Consider the following 13212-nt stretch of genomic DNA (forward strand, 5'->3'; position numbering starts at 1 on the left):
TCAAGAATTTGTACTAGAGGGGCACCTGGGTGGCTCAGTTGGTTAAGCGGTGGACTCTTGATTTCAGCTCAGGTCATGATCTCAGGGTCCTGGGATGGAGCCTCGCATGCGGCTCCACGCTCAGCAGGGAGTCTGCTTCAGGATTCTCTCTTTCCCTCTGCCCCTCCTGCCGCTTTCTAGTACTTTCTCTCTCTTTAAATTTAAATCTTAAAGATTTAAATCTTAAAAAAAAAAAAAAAAAAGAATTTGTACTAGAATGCTGTCCCAGCCTGGGATCCCCCAGAGAAGAGCCAGAGATAGAAGTATGCATGCAGTAATTTCTTTGGGAATATCAGAGAACAAGAATGCAAGATATGGGAAGTGAAAGAGGGAAGAAAAACTAGCACAAGCCTGCGTTATTGAATTTACCATGGTGAAGGGCAACAGGTGCTCAGTCCTGTGGGACCTGCTAATGGGCCTTCTGATAATGCATCTCAGTACGATCTCCATTTATCCAGGCTTTCCTTCAGAAAGTATTGATTAAATGTTTGATAACCCTTTATTTTCCAGTTTTCAAGTGATGACTTGGTTCCCTAGCATCCTCTAAAAGACACCAATAAATTTTATTTTAGTTCAAGTATGAGTCATGGATTTAAATATATTTAATATACTTTAATCCAGTGCAGTTATTATTCTAAATGGTGCTCAAATTATCCCATCTTTAGTCAATGGGGTATTGACTTATTCATGTTGACTCCTGAGTCTTTTTGGTACAACCCCAGCAGTCTTTAATAGCTTCCTTCTTTTCTGGTATAAGCCATTCTAGAGCAGCTCTATCCGATAGAACTTTCTGTGATGATGGAAATCGTATCTGCACTATATGATACTGTAGCTACTAGCCACGTGTAGCTGTAAATACCCTAAACGTAGCTGATACAACTGAGGAACTGAATGTTAATTTTATGTAATTTTGATTCATTTCATTTTAAATACCGCATGTGGCTAATTGTCACTGCACGGCACAATTCCAGAGTTTAACTATTTGAGTAACAATTGAAGAAAGCTAGGTACAGAGAACCAGAAGGACTTGTCTGTGATCGAATTCAACCTTTTTTTTTTTTTTAAGATTTTATTTATTTCTTGGAGGGAGAGAGAGAGTGCACGTGAGAGAGCACAAGCGGGGGAAGGGGCAGAGGGAGAGGGAGAAGCAGGCTCCCCGCTGAGCAGGGAGCTCAATCCCAAGACCCTGGGATCATGACCTGAGCCCAGGCAGACACCCAACCAACGTAAACACCCACATGCCCCATCAATCTTTATCATCAGAAAGGGACTCAGTGCACCTGAGTCATCTAGGGAAACTGTAAAATATTGATTTCTGAGCCCCAGATTCATTTCTGATTCATTACATATGAGGTGGAGCTCAGGAATCTGTTGTTTTATTGTTGTTATTTTAATAATACCATTGATTCCGACGAGCAGCTCGGTTCAGGAACCACTATATTAAATTGTCGGGATGTGATACTTATGTTACTGCTATGGTTCATTGAAAAATCGTTCCAAAGAATCAGCTGCACACCTTTAACACTTTCTAGTCGGTTTGAGAACTTCTTTGGAGGGCCAGTCTACTAGTCACATAATCAAGAGCTAGAGGTTCTCACAGAGGCTTGCCTCTGTCTGCCTTCAACACAGGTCTTCCGGCCTCAGTCTGTTTAGGCTACCATAACCTAAATCCCATAGACTTGGTGACTTGTAAACCATGGAAATCTATTTCTCACAGTTTTAGAGGCTGGGAAGTCCGAGATCGAGGCACAAGCATACTCAGTGTCTAGCGAGAGTCTGCTTCTTATCTGGCTGTCTTTTCACTAAGTTTTGTTTGTTTCTTTTCATTTTTGACTTGATTTTTTCAATTGACTGAAATTCACATAACACAAAATTATTTTAAGGCGAACATTTCAGTGGCATTTTGAGGCATCTTTTGTAAGAGCACTGAAGAGCCCCAATCTTTTATAATGGGCTGCAAGCAAACTTGCCCAACTTCGCTCCAGAGAGAGACATGATTTTTATGATAATAGTACAGCAAACCAACCTTCCCGCTGCTCCAGAGGGAGCCGCTATCTCTATCTGCCAAGGCTGTACAATGTGAAAACGCAGTCCCCAAGAAAAGGCTGCCAATGCCTTTACTTAAAAATCTATAGAAACATGAGAGACCCACGGAGAATGTCTCCCACAGTATACACCCCGGGACACTATTCTTGGTCTGTCCTCAGGATGGTGAACCCCTAGACCCTGAACCAAGACTAGAGTACCGATATAGAAACTCTTCCCTCCCAGTGTTGATGACTTTGGACTTGCTGTGTCCCTTGGCAGGAGGTAATAATGCATAATCGTTAGAAGAATAGTCTCTAGGGGCCCCAGGTGACTCAGTCAAGCGTGGGACTCTTGATTTCGGCTCAGGTCATAATCTCAGAATCCTGAGATTGAGCCCTATGTGGAGCCTGCTTGAGATTCTGCCATCCCTCCCCCCAGCCCATGCTTATGCATGCCTGCTCACATACACTCTCTCTCTAAAAAAATTTTTTTCAAAAAGAGCAATCTTTAAAGTCAGACTGTCTAGGTTCACATCTCAGCCATGCCACTTACTAGCTGTATGTCTGTGGGAAATTTCATTAACCCCTCCGTGCCTCAGTTTTCTCATCTATAAAATGGGAATACAATAATACCTACCTCCAGGTTATTATAAAGATTACATGGAAAGTGTCTGACACAAGTTACAAAGCAAGTCCTCCACGAACACTAGCCATTGCTGTTATCGCTCTTTAATTGTTAACGTATTCTCACGACTTTTCCTATCACGGTGGACCTACCTGTTCATACGGAACCCCAGCACAGCCTGGCTTCTTTGGGTTGAGTTAAAATCCCCAATCCTGGCCTACACCCTCCCACTGCCACCTGAAAGCTGGTTTGACACCCTGTTGGGTTTGCTCTCTTCCATCAGTGGGCAAACTATAGCCTGTAAGCCAAATCCAGTCCGCCACCTGTTTTTTTTTTTTTTTTTTTTTAAATAAAGGGTGTTTTTGGCACGCCACCACATACACTCATTTACATACTATCTCTGGCTGCTTTGCCGCTGCAGCCTGAGTTGGATAGTAAAGCAGAAAATATTTACTATTTGGGCCTTTAAAGAAAAAGTTTGCCAATCCCTGCTCTATTCTATTCAGACTGTATCCCAACTCCATGTAGCAATCTTGTGATGGGTTATTGATTACCAAGGAGACCAGATAAGGATGGAAACAAACCACTGCTGCCTCTTTTCATCAGAAAAATAACTCCAGATTACTGTTAGTAGAGAAGGCATCAATGTAACCTTTTAAGAGTAGTGCTTTATGTCGTCTCTGAATTGGAATATTTACATAGCCCATCACGTGACTGATGTCATTCAACAAGCAAAACATTAATAAACCGTCTTTGTGTAAGATTATTAGCTTGAAGACAGAAGACTATTCCTAAAGGAAACTTCTCTTTATTAAAAGTCTTTTATCAAAGAGTACTCTAAAAATAAATTAGCCTTTCAAATAAGAGTAAATATAGATAGAATGTATCACTTTCATTCTCTCTACGAATATCTTTGACGTGTTAATAACCATCTAATGAAGACAGACATTAGATGAATATTTATGATGGCCATGGTTGGTGAATATGATTCATGAGCTTTGCATTTAGTACTGGATTTCAGAACACAGTCACGAGGTATGTTCGGTCATAATTGAATACACATTGAATGACCACTTACATTAGGCCCTCAACAATGAGAATGTCCATACCCACACAGAAGTTTCAACTTCTTTCATGAAATAACATTTCAGGGCAGAGAGACAGAAAGTTCTTTGAGAAACCCAGCTCTGACCAAAGAACACAAATGCTTTTATTATGATCAGAGGTCAGTCTTCAACAACCTTCTGGAAACAGCCCAGACCCAAAATTGCAAAAAGAGTGAGTGGGGAGGGTGTGTTTGGTAATTAGGGTTGTTGTTTTTTGTTGTTGTTGTTGTTGTGAAGACAGTACGGTGTTTTTTAAATTTTAAAGAAGAATTCCCTTTATCCTTGTACCTAAGACCGCTGTTTTCATTTTTGTGTGTTCTATAAACTCCGTCCAAATGCATACACGTGTTCACAAACAGCTCACAGTCAATGAGAGTTTGTTGTAACAGAAGCGATGTTTTCAGTATGCGCAAAGGTTCACCCACAGGACGAGCATCACGCAGGTACCAACAGTGTTGTATGTTAGGGGGCAAGTGCCTCTCAAACCCGACTGCATATTGGCCTCACTCAGAGGGTTTCTTAAAACGCTAACCTTCTGGGCCCACCTGCCAAACATCCTCATTTAATTAGCCCGACAGTGGGCTTAAGGGGTTGAGTATTATCTGGAAGTTCCCCAGACTCGGCAAATTCTAAACTACAGCCTGGTTGGGAGCCATTCATGTCACTGGATGCCTTCATCTTACAGGTCAAATACCGAGGCTGAGAAATGCGCTTCAAGCCTGCTGCCCTTGCTCCAGCCAAAAGCTTCCAGGGGACCGTGACATCACAGCAAATACTCAGGTGATCCGAACACCCTCTGTGGAAGGGAAATGCTCGGCGCTTGCCTCGGTTGGGCTGATGTGGGTGTATTCCGGGGTTCTGAGAATAAGGATTCAGCCCTTTCAAAGCACAGAGTAAGACTTTCTTGAAATATTCCAGGTCTACCTCTCCGTAAACAGGGGGTGTGTTATCATGCCTTTATTGAGTTGTACTTTCGGCCAAGTTAGTACTTACTGTCCCAACGTCTGGGATTGTGTTCCCTCAGCTCTCCAGGTCCCAGTGTCACGGTGGGCCACCAGCGGATGGCCACGGGTAGTAGAATTCCCCCGAGAGTACGCTCCAAAGCTGAAGACTTGACACGCTCCCTCCTCCCACTTTTCTACGTGGTCGCAGTTCAGAATGCTGCTGTGCTGTCTCTCCCTTTGGGAATTTCCTCTGGAGCCCGAGATTAATCATTATGCAAATATTAAATACTTTGAAAGTTGGAGAAAGGGAGGGAATTTTTTAAAGCACTTTTGTTATTCTAGTTTAGGAGAAATCACAAACAGCTGTTGCGTTTGACCTGCACTCAAGTTCTATTGTGCCATTCGTGGGATATCAAATTTTATATATATATATATATATATATATATACACACACACACATATTCTAGTTAAATCTTCTTTAAGATGTGTATGTACTTTTGGGGCCCCTGGGTGGCCCAGTCAGTTAAGTGTCTGCCACAGGCTCAGGTCATGATTCCAGGATCCTGGGATCCAGTCCAGTGTCAGGCTCCCTGTTCAGCAGGGAGGGGGGAGGGAGGAGGAGAGAGGGGGAGGGAGGGGGGGAAGGGGAGGATCTGCTTCTCCCTCTCCCTCTGCCTGCTGCTCCTCCTGCTTGTGCTCACTCTCTCTCTGTCAAATAAATGAGTAAAATCTTAAAAAAAAAAAAAAAAAAAAGATGTCTATGTACTTTTGCCAAAACCTCTGGGTTCCCATAAATATCCAAATCCATCGACCATCACCCAGCCTGTTTGCGCTCCCTCCTGGACTTAAGGGCCATTCTGGGAAAAGACAGATTAAAACATTTCACCCTCGGAATGTGAGCATGACTGAGATGTTATTTAGATTTTTTAAATAGCCTAAATGCCTGGGGTGATCTGAAAGGAAATGCTGCCTAGAATCCTGTTGCCTAAGAAATAGGGCAAGTCGTGCTCGCTCAGACGTAGCCTGAAGGCCAAAACAAAGTCCTCAGCCTTATCCTGAAGGTCAAAACTTGTTTGGCTTCCCTTGTCCAAGTCTCTTCCTCTGTGTCAAGGGTTTCTAAACAATAAACTGCTATTTAATAATTTTTTTTATATTAAACTTTTCCTGTTCAAGTTATGGTGGGGTTTCTCCCTCCTGTTCTGACCCATACTGATACCAGGCCCTTTTGAGACACTGAGCTCCCCAAGAGCCAAGGATGGTGGGTGCTGCAGGGATGGGACGAGGCACGCAAGGTGCATGGGTTCATGGAGTTGCAGGTTGTTCGAGTTCACGGGGGACACATGAGGGTGGGTGACTCCTTGCATGAGGAGCCCGAGGTCCTTTGCTTACCAAGCCCGAGTCCAGACTTTGCTGTGCTGTTTTCCTGTGTACAGTTCTGTCTAGCACATTCCAGAGAATTCATCTATTGAACCCTCACCTCCAATGTGATGGTATTTGGAGGTGGGGCCTTTGGAAGATAATTAGGTTCGGATGACACAGGAGGGTGGTGCTCTTATGATATAATTAGTGCCCTTCTAAGAAGAGGAAGGCAGAGTAGGAGCTCTCTCTCCCCTGTATTCACGCAGGAACAGCCATGTGAGCCCACAGAGAGGCCAGGAAGTGGACCTCGCCAGGAACGGAATCTACAGGTTCCTTGCCCTTGGCCTTGCCAACCTCCAGAACGGAGAAAAAAATGTCTGTTGTTTCAGCCACCCCGTGATGATGTTTTGCCCTGGAAGCCAGAGCTAAGACAGGGCCCACTCAGCATGGACGGAAGGGCTGAATCACCTTCTCTGCCTCAGAACCGTCTCTCTAATGCAGCTCAAACACTCGAGTCTCTAAGCCCTGTGGCACAGTATTCAAAAGCCAGACTCTAAAGTCTCGTAGACCCAGGCTCAATCTTAGCCCTATGATGACCCTGGTCTAGTCACTCCTTATGCCTCCGTTTCTTTATTAAATAAGTGAAATAATAATATCTACTCCATGGGGTGTGGAAAGGATCGAGTAAGACTGTGCACAAAGAACTTAGCTCTGGGCCCTCAAACATTAGCTGTCCTGTTAATAGTACGCTCACGTCACTCCCCATTATATTAACCCCAAATTTCCCCTAGTCTGAGTCACAAAATGATGAAATAGAGCCAAAATCCAGTATGTCAGTAATTAGTCATTCAGAGAGGGTCTGAAGTCTCAAAGTTGAACGTTGCCTCTGTCTGTCCCAAGAGCCAAACAAAAGCCAAAGTAAACAAGGCTTAGGAAGGGATGTACAAAACAGCAATGGCATATATCTCCTTTCCCATCAAAGAAGATGAGAATTAGAACATCAGAATAAATATTAAATCTATTCTTTTTTGTTTCCATTTCAAAAAGTCAAAACTTTATTCAAACTCCACTCATTGAGAATGTGTAGTGCCCCTTCCAGGTTCCAGGAGTTATGCTAGTTAGTAAAGATTTAAAAATAAGATACCCTCTTTGCTCTCAAGCCGCTGAAGGTCTTGAGGTATGGAGATTAGCATGTAAACAAAGCAAAGGTCATTTTGAGCATCGGTTACCCTCATGGGGGTGGAGGTCACGGGCTCTCCAGGAGGGTAGGCAGGGAGCCGGCAAGGTCAGAGAACCTTTCCCACCAGAGAAAAAGGTACTCTCCATAATCCATATTGCTATTGCCTTGAGGAAGTGGAAAGGGAAGCATGGAGGCTAATTCCTGGGATCAAGAGTCTCGCTGTGGCCCGGTCGCAAAGGTTTACCATCTGGCTTGCACAATTCCTCCGTATTTAACCATTGGCACTCACAAGCTCGTAGGAACCAACTTCAGAACATCCCTGTGGAGGTGCTCTAAACCACGAGTAAAATTGCTCTCAAACTGTATTGAGCGTAATTTAATTTCACCTTGATAATCCTGGAGAGTACTTCATGGCATTGTAGTTCCCGAGAGTCAGCATGGGGAACATTAATCCGTCTTGCACGGTGTCTGTGCAGAGTCGCTAATCAGCAGTGTTGTGGTAGATAGCTTGCCACACTGAAGGGCTGAGAAGCAAAAGACAGAACAGAATGTCTCGTAGGTTGTCCGTGGCATGGTTTTACTCCTTAAGGAGCTCTGGAAGGAATCCGGTAGAGGCTATCACCTTCCTTAGGTAAATTTATTATGGTATAAATAGCAATGACAGTGACAGAAGTCATAATCATTTCCTTCCCATGGAATAAGGCTTTACAACTGTCAAAGTGAATTGGACTTTCACCTTGAGGAAAATAGGATAGAGGCTTTATCTCCAGAAACAAATGGAGTGTATAAAATTCAGTCTTTCTCGTCAGCCCCATGCTACTGACTTCTGAATAGCGGTCCAGTTGTATGTATCTGGGCTTGGGAAATTTTCCTAGCTCTTGGAAGGAAGTTAAGTAAAACATATGACATTTCTGGCAGGAGCCACAATTTCACACAAAAACTTTCTTGCAATAACTTCACATACTGCTTCCCCTGGTGGAATCACTGTCTCCAGGGAAAGCCTGGGTCTAAAATGACAACTCTGTTTAATGAAAGTGAGAGCTGAATGCTAAATCCAGCAGGTTTTATTTCTCACGAAGAAGTCTTCATCTTAATATCATTTGTAATGGATGATGTTATGACAGAGGTAAGTTCTTCCAGATTTTTTTCTTTTTGTTTGTAGAGCATAGAAGCATTTTTAAGCTTCTTGCATGAAAAAAATAAGCAAATATGGTTACCACTCCTGCAAGTCAACAGTGTCTCCTGTAGATAAAATATTACAGAGTATTTGATATTTACGTGAAATTGGAGGTGGGGGTGGCCACTGGAAGGAGTGTTGGCAGGGACTGGTGGTTGTAAGATTTCTTCCTGAATTAGACTGGTTATGGGAATCAGTGCTTTCCAATTTCATAATGTGCTAGATATGGCAAATATATATATATATATATGCCGTAAGGAAATAAAAGCCAGATAGGTATTTGCTATCCTTGCTAGTAGAGGAAAGTAAAATTATTTCAACATTAAGGAATGAGGTTACCACTTATGGATGTGGTGCATGCCCTTTATGGTCCCGTGTGTACAAGGACCAGACTCTGCCCCGCAGACTGTCTGATGTCTGACTGCAAGGTGTGCGTATAAAAGATTTTCAGTACACATTTGTTGATCATCACAGTGATGAGATGGTATGAAAAGGTTTGACAAATACCTACTGCAGGCAACATGTTCATGACCTATAGGAAGGGGAGAGTCAGAGCTGGGAGGGTGAAGGTCTGCGTGTATGAAGCTTCAGTCCCTTCAGTAGCACCGAAGAGTGACAGCGGAGGCTGTTCAAGTCCTCTGACTGCTCCAGAGACTTTGAACATCAGAGTGAATAATTTGCTGAGAGCTCAAAATAGCAAAACCAATAACCATTCCTGATTTTGTAACTGTATTGACTAATTATTTGTTTACAATTGACCAATTATCTACACCTTGTGGAGAATTTTAAGAAAACCTTTGCAGTGTATATTTTTGTGAACCCAGAAGTTCCTTTCTCCCCTCTATTGAAAGGCTGTGAGAACACAAATGTCTGCCTGTAATAATTTTAACTAGCACTTTCCCACAAATGAGCGTGTTCAAGAACCCTTAAAAAGAGTCTAATAATCAGTTGTCAAATATATGACGTGGGAGGAGGAAGAAAGAGACAGTATGGAGAAATAACAATCCACAGACAATCCGTAATGCAATCTCTTAAATGAGAACATTTAATTTCAACAGCTACTCCAAGAATTCCAAAGCATATTCTTGCTCTTGGATAAAATCAGTGACAAAAAATGAGATGGTCAAGCGATAGCAACAAAAAGATTAGGAAAAACAATGAGTTTGCAGTATCTTCGAGCCAGAGAAGCACTAATCCCTGCATAGTGAGAGGGACATGGCAAGGGTTTGGGATTAAGATCTAAACCGCTGTTGGAATCCCAGTGGTCCATTTATAAACTGTGTGATAACCTTAGGCAATTCACCTAATTCCTGTGGGCCTTAATCTCTTCATTTCTTAAATGGGATAATTATACCTACGGCATAAGATTTTTGAAAAGATTTACACTAGAAGCTCGATTCTAATCATCATCCAACTGGCAGAAGAGTCTGCTGTGTGATTCTCTTTGAGGTTTGGGTGAATGGATCTGGATTTCTCTAGCTGATCTCTGCCAGGGGATATGACTGTGCCGGGAGACAGGAAGGGCTGCAGGTGTGCGAGGGCTCCCACCTCCTGCTCTCCATGTGCACACTGTCGTCACCACTGGTGGCGTCACCTGGCTGTGGTTAAGTCTTCGCTGCGGAGGTTTGCATGGTTCCCGTTCCCATCTGGAAGGAGGAAGCTCTGGAATGCTTCGCCACCGTCCGCATCAGTCATGCGAGGGCCAGTCATCACATGGCAGCAAGAGGCCTTGAGGCTGACATGATAGGTTCTTCTGCACGCTCTGTGTACCCTGTCCTGACAGGCAGAACGGGGCCAACCTATACTGAGGACACTGAGTGCTGTCTCCACACCGCAGACTGTTCTAAAGGCTTTGTGTAACTGAATTCATTTCTCCCTTCAACTCTGCGAAGTATCTTACAAGACACAGAAACTGAAACACAGTTGCCGTTGCTTGCCCAAGGACCCACAGCCATATTAGTCTGGCTCTGAGTCCCTGGGGTGAACTACTACGCAACCTGGCCCAAGAAGAATGAAATCGTGTGTGTACAGCTCCCAGCGCAGCGTCTGGCTCTTAGAAGCTGGTCTGTCCGTGGTAGCTAGCGTAGCCACTGTGACCTGAGACTCTGTGAACTCCTGCTTGGCTTGCCACCCGACCCTTTCTTGGGTCTGTTCACAGCCTTTGTACCCTGATCAGTAGGTGAAGTCACAGTGCAGATTTGGGGGGCCCTCCTGGCTGAATTCTCTCAAGACACTGGAAATTTCAGTGAACAGCTGAGCAGACTGGCCAACAAGACCGGCGGTAATTGGCTTTCATCCTCCGGGTAATTTGGCACCTGATTTCACCAAACTATTGAGAAATCTGCTATTTGTGCAATAACTTCAGAACTGGTGAATCTTGGCAAAAATGTGGCCATCATTTAGGTTAATAAATGTTTCTGTGTGATAATCATGTCTGTGAGTTATAAATTTGGTTATATCATTTGAAAGGAAATTCCTTTCCGTTAATGGTGTGTGGGAGCAGGAGGGGAGTGGACAGAGGGGAAGAGTAGATTAGTTCGTAGTATCGTTCTGCAAATATCTCAAGGGGGGAAAGAGAAAACCAGATGACAAATAAAGGACAATGCAATTGTATTCTAACTGGACATATTTTTATCACCATTGAATCCATGTCTTATAGCTTTTCTGAAAAATCAACAAAGTGACCATAAAGTAATTTCATTTTGCATCAACTGTTTTGTAAAGGAAAGAACAAATGTTCTTGGGCACTGCTACCAGATGGGCTGGGATTTTAATATCAGCCTTCATACTTACCAACTGTGCAAACTTGGGCAAGTTACTTAACCAATCTGAGCAGAAATTTCCTCCTATCTAAAATTCATCCGACAAATTGGCCGTAAGGTCTAAAGTATGTAAGATTTTTGTCACGTAGGAAATGCTCAATAAATGATAATTAATGTTATTATTATCTCTGTTGGGGTTTTCTTTGAATAAATTTCTGTGACCCAAATGAGGGAGCTTATTCAAGGCATATACCTAGATCTTTATTAGAGGGATTTTTTTTAACCCAAATTGTATGCATCAAAATGTTTACTTGAGTGGAAGAAATTCTAGAGTGAAGCATTGACTTTCTAATGACTAGACAAAGATAGTTGAGTAAATTGTCTGATCAGTTCAGGGAAAAAAAGTGGGGTGGGGCGCTCGGAGGTTGTCTTCCTCTGTCTATTGGTTCAGTTCATTGCTGTAAGCTTCTTTTCTTTTTTCTTTTTTAACAACAGAGACGTGGCCATTCCATTTCCAGATTTGCCCGGGGACTAGAACTTTATCTTTTTAATATATTATTTTTATTTTTTTTTAATATATTTTAAGTGAACTCTGCCCCCAACGTAGGGCTTGAACTCACTACCCCAAGATCAAGAGTCGTATGCATGATGCTCTACTGACTGAGCCAGCCAGGCACCCCAGAACTATATTTTGAAATAGGGACAACTGGATTTAGAAAATTCCTTTTGTACAAATAGAACTCATTTACAACGAGTTATCCAAATATCCCGTGACAGCATAATAAAAATGTGGGACTTTCATTTCATTGAAGGCTCCGGTTTACTATTCCCTGGAAGCAGCTACTCATATTTGGAAACTGCTCTCTTTCGTGTATTTAAAATAGCATCTAATGGTAAGACAGTAATTGATTAAGAAGTCACTTGCTGATCTGAAAGTGCTGATGTGATTTCAAAATGTATTTAAGATGAATCCAGCTCAATGAGGCTTATATACATGGATTGGGGAAATAAGGAGCTTATCATAGGATTCTCATAGCCACCTCAAAATGGTAAATGAAGATAAATTGCACAAATCAGGACTACATGTTGTAATCAAAGAGGAGCCTCTCCACAGACTGAAACAAACTTGGAAAACAAGTGAATGGAAGATTAAACAATGAAGTCTGAGTAAGATTACTTATTCCCCTGTGATTAAAGCCTGACAGGCTCCATGAGTCAAACTGTAAACACATACTAGTTACTGTGGACCTCACTGGTTTATACTTTGGCAAACCACAGCTGCCTCAAATTTACCATTGGAAAGGTGTTTTGGGGGAAATGAAAACTAGCTACCGCCTTCTTTCATGCATGTGATCTATTATTCATAATTAGCGATTCTTAGGAGTAAGCCTTCTTATAATATTCCAGTGACTTTTCCACATTTTGAAAAATATATTTATAATACATAATCCCCTTATGTTTTTCATACCTGATTCACAAAATATTCAAGAATTTCCCATTATGTGCTTCATTTTAAGGCCTGGATTGGAGATGCCTTCCGTTTTCTGAGTTGGAATCTTTACAAATCAATGCACTACTCCAAACGTATGGATAGGCAACCAAGTACATGCCAAGAAGCACATGGTATAAATGAGAGGAATCTAAGTATGAAATCAGCCAATAATAGTAAAGCTAATATTTATTCAGTTACTTACTGTTTGCCAAACTTTGGGCTAAGCACTTTAGAAGAACGATTTCTTTTAATCAGCAATCCTAATCAGACAAAATCCCAGTATCCCAGATTATAAGAATAAAGTGTTTTGAAAATCTTAATTGTTGATAAAGAATTAAATCCCTAAATGAGAATAAAAAGCATTTTGCAGGCGATTTCTTGGTAATTTGTAAAACTAAAGTTTTCCTAAAATTAACTGTATATTGATACCTACAAATCATACACTGCAAGTGTCTACAGTCAAATTTTAAGTGATTTCTCTGCTTTATTAGTCATTTTTA

The 13212-nt window shown here is 42.1% G+C and overlaps 1 long non-coding RNA gene across 1 annotated transcript in view; it reads left to right on the plus strand.

Moving 5' to 3' along the window:
• LOC123799808 (uncharacterized) overlaps nt 1–13212 on the plus strand; it is a 48831-nt gene that overhangs the window by 247 nt on the left and 35372 nt on the right. Inside the window, exon 2 of the long non-coding RNA XR_015725278.1 lies at nt 4483–4577. This is a non-coding gene — a long non-coding RNA (uncharacterized LOC123799808). The remainder of the gene's footprint in view (nt 1–4482; nt 4578–13212) is intronic.

This window comes from Ursus americanus, chromosome 7 (genome assembly GCF_024610735.1).
Source record: "Ursus americanus isolate L20-20 chromosome 7, mUrsAme1.1.p, whole genome shotgun sequence".
Classification (NCBI taxonomy): Eukaryota; Metazoa; Chordata; class Mammalia; order Carnivora; family Ursidae; genus Ursus; species Ursus americanus.